We start from the raw sequence: 3,412 nt of genomic DNA on the forward strand, positions 1-3,412 counted from the left end.
CGTACTGAAATAGAGTAAGATCTGCCAGGCTGCTGGCAAGCCCAGCTGCTCGGGTTCCACATGATGAAAACCATTTTCTGTTCAATGCCAAGTGCATCTGCTACACACACACACACACACACACACGTTTTCATTAAAAGTATCCCTGACTGAGCAGAAATTCATTTGACAGAATCTACTGAATGAATGAAGTGGTAGATTTTTAAATATCTAACTGATTCCTTTTGTATGTTTTATAATACATAAACACATTCCAAACATTATCTATTTGATGCTAAGTACAATCCCGTACAGTAAACACTGTATTCAAAAGACAGAGAGACACACAGAGAGGGAAAATCAGAGATCTTCCGTCCACTGGTTCACTCCCCAAATGGCTGCTGTCATGGCAAGGGCGACACCAGGATGCAGAAACTTCATCTCAGTTGCCTGTTTGGGTGACAGGAGCCGAAGCCGAAGCACTTGTGCCATCTCCAACTGCCTTCCCAGGCACCTTAGTAGGGCACTGGATGAGAGAAGTGGAGTAGCCAGGACTTGAACTGGCACTCTAATATGGGATGTCAGCATTGCCAGCAGTGGCCTCCACTGTGCCACTATGTTTGCCCTAGTAAATAAATATTTTAAAACTTTCATTAATTAATTTATATATTTTTTAAATTTTAGAGAAAGCAAAAGAGAGAGAGAGATCACGATCATGATACCATCCACTGGGTTACTCTTCAAGTACCTCCCGTGGACAGGATTGGGCCCCTGGCTGAAAGCCAGCAACTGTCACGTGATCCAAGTCTCCCATGTGGGTGGCAGGGACCCACATACTTGAGCAACTCCTGCTGCCTCCCAAGATACATATTAACAGAAAGCTGAAATCAGAAGAAGAGCTTGGGGACCAGTGCGGTGACCTGGCTGCTAATCCTCTGCTTGCTAGCATTGGCATCCTATATGGGCACCAGTTCATGCTCTGGCTGCTTCACTTCTGATCCAGCTCCCTGCTTGTGGCATGGGAAAGCCGCAGAGGACAACTTAAGTCTTTGGGACCCTGCACACATGTGGGAGACCCAGAAGAAGCTCCTGGTTCCTGGCTTCAGATCAGCTCAGCTCTGGCCATTGCAGCCACTTGAGGAGTAGAGTGGCATTTGAGGGGAATCTTCCTCTTTCTCTCTCTCCTCTCTCTGTAAAATCTGCTTCTCAAACAAAAACAAGTGACTCTTCCAAGAAGAAAATGAAGAAGAGGAAGCAGCAGCAGCGGAGCTGGGACTCCAGCATGGGCACTCTGACATGGGATGTGGGCATCCCACGTGGCATCTCTGACTGCTTGGTCAAACGCCCCTCCCAGCTCCATAAGATGATTTAGAATAGTAACAGCTGCTATGAAAACAAAGCAAACAAGGTGATATCTAATGACGAGATGGTTTTCCATGAATTATATAATTTGAGGGCAGGAGAAGCTGTCTTTTCAACTGTTTAGGGCCAGCAGATAGCTCACTGGCTAACCCTCTACCTTATGGTGCCAGAATACTACATGGACACTGGTTTGTATCCCAGCTGCTCCACTTCCCGCCCAGCCCTGCTGTGGTCTGGGAAAGCGATAGAGGTTGGTCCAAAGCCTTGGGATCCTGTACCCACATGGGAGACCCACAAGAAGCTCCTGGCTTTGGATTGGCTCATCTCTGGTATTGCGGCCTTATAGGGAGTAAACCAGTGGATAAAAGATCTTTCTATTTCCTTTTCTGTATGAATCTGCCTTTCCAGTAAAAATGAATAAATCTTCAAAAAAAAAAAAAAAAAAGGAGAGAGAGAACCATTTTGTAGCATAGAAGTAAGCTCAGAGAAGTCTCTGTCGGATTGAATGACTTTCCTAAGAGAGGCATAATGACACACTTTCAGGAAATGACCCACCCTGGTCCCACAAATGCCTTGGGAACAACTTCTTCTTCTTCTCCTCCTTCTTCTGCTTCTTCTTTAACAATCCAAACATGATTTTTTTTAACTCATTGAAAGAACAAACTTTCACAGGAAAGAGGAAAAGAAAAACAAGAAAAAGGAAGGAATAAAGCTAAAAGAAGGGTTTAGGGGGAATCAACGAGCCTCTCTTTCATTTGGCGACAAGCAAGTGAAAGAAAGTGTATTGATATTTGCTCAGTTGTCCATCTTTTGCACATCAGCATTCTGACCAGAAGGGACTTTGAGGTTTTTCTGTAGTACGTGAGCATCAGCTGGCTGTATCCTGTTATAGTAGTTCTTTGTCTCAATAATCTCAAAACCAAACTTCCTGTAGAAATCAATTGCCGACTCATTGCTGATCTGAACATGCAGATAAATGTTGTCCAAAGCGCCATCTTTCTCACAGATGTTTAAGTCGTGATGTAATGTTTTCGTCCCTATTCCTAGCCTTCAGTAAGGTGTCAGACATCCTAGTGTCACGATGTACAGCCTCTTCTGATTCTGTGAATGAGCCACCCTACAGCACACTGCACCCACAGCAATGTCGTTGAAATAGGCAAGTTTCTCCAGCTCTCCAACCTCCAGCACATCCTTGTAGAACTTGTCATTGTAACTGACTGGAAAGATGACTTGGTTCAATCTCTTCAACTGTTTAATATTGTGTGGGGTCACATCTCCCAGCTCGATCCGGTTACCTTTCTTTTTTTTTTTAATTTTTATTTTTTATTTATTATTTTTAATTCATTAATTACATTGTATTATGTAACACAGTTTCATAGGTACTTGGATTCTCCCCACCCCTCCCCAAACCCTGCCACCATCTTCTCCGCCTGTTGAGGCCGTGGCCGCCACTGCCTGGAGCTCGCAGCTGCCCTGAGCTCAGGCCACTCGATCCCCGCAGCCGGCCTCCTGGCTCGCGGCTGACAGAGCCCGCAGCGTCCAGCGAGCCCCGAGTCTCCGGAGGGGCTGGGAGGGGTTGGTCTCCCGCCGCGGCCAGGGCGCCTGCGCTGCTCCCACACGTGCACTCGAGCCACCCTCCTTGGGAACTTCTTGAACACACTTCCCATAGAGCACTGAGCACTTACAGAGAAAACCTTACCTACTTCATGCCCCACTGGTGTCCCGCTCCCCCATCCCAAATTAAAATGGTTTACATCCATTTGTTCCAGGCTCCTAGCCTTTCCTCAGGATGCTAACAGTTCAATATTGTTTGACTGAAGGGTAGTTTTTGAGAAGGTACAGTGTCAGAGGCAGGGAAGAGAAAGAAAAGCTAGATCACGTTAAGTGCTTTGAATTTAATCTTTATAGAACTGAGGAACCACCAAGGAGTTTTTAAGAGCAGCACGACAATATTATTAGTATAGGACCCGGCGTGATAGCATAGCAGTTATCATGCCGGGATCCCATATGGGCGTCGGTTCTAATCCCGGCAGCTCCACGTCCCATCCAGCTCCCTGCTTGGGGCCTGGGA

The 3,412-nt window shown here is 46.2% G+C and overlaps 1 pseudogene; it reads right to left on the reverse strand.

The window, feature by feature from the left end:
• Positions 1 to 2,136: 2,136 nt before the first annotated feature.
• Positions 2,137 to 3,008, reverse strand: LOC101524694 (N-alpha-acetyltransferase 50-like; annotated as a pseudogene).
• Positions 3,009 to 3,412: the final 404 nt, after the last annotated feature.

Source organism: Ochotona princeps, chromosome 2 (genome assembly GCF_030435755.1).
Source record: "Ochotona princeps isolate mOchPri1 chromosome 2, mOchPri1.hap1, whole genome shotgun sequence".
Lineage (NCBI taxonomy): Eukaryota > Metazoa > Chordata > Mammalia > Lagomorpha > Ochotonidae > Ochotona > Ochotona princeps.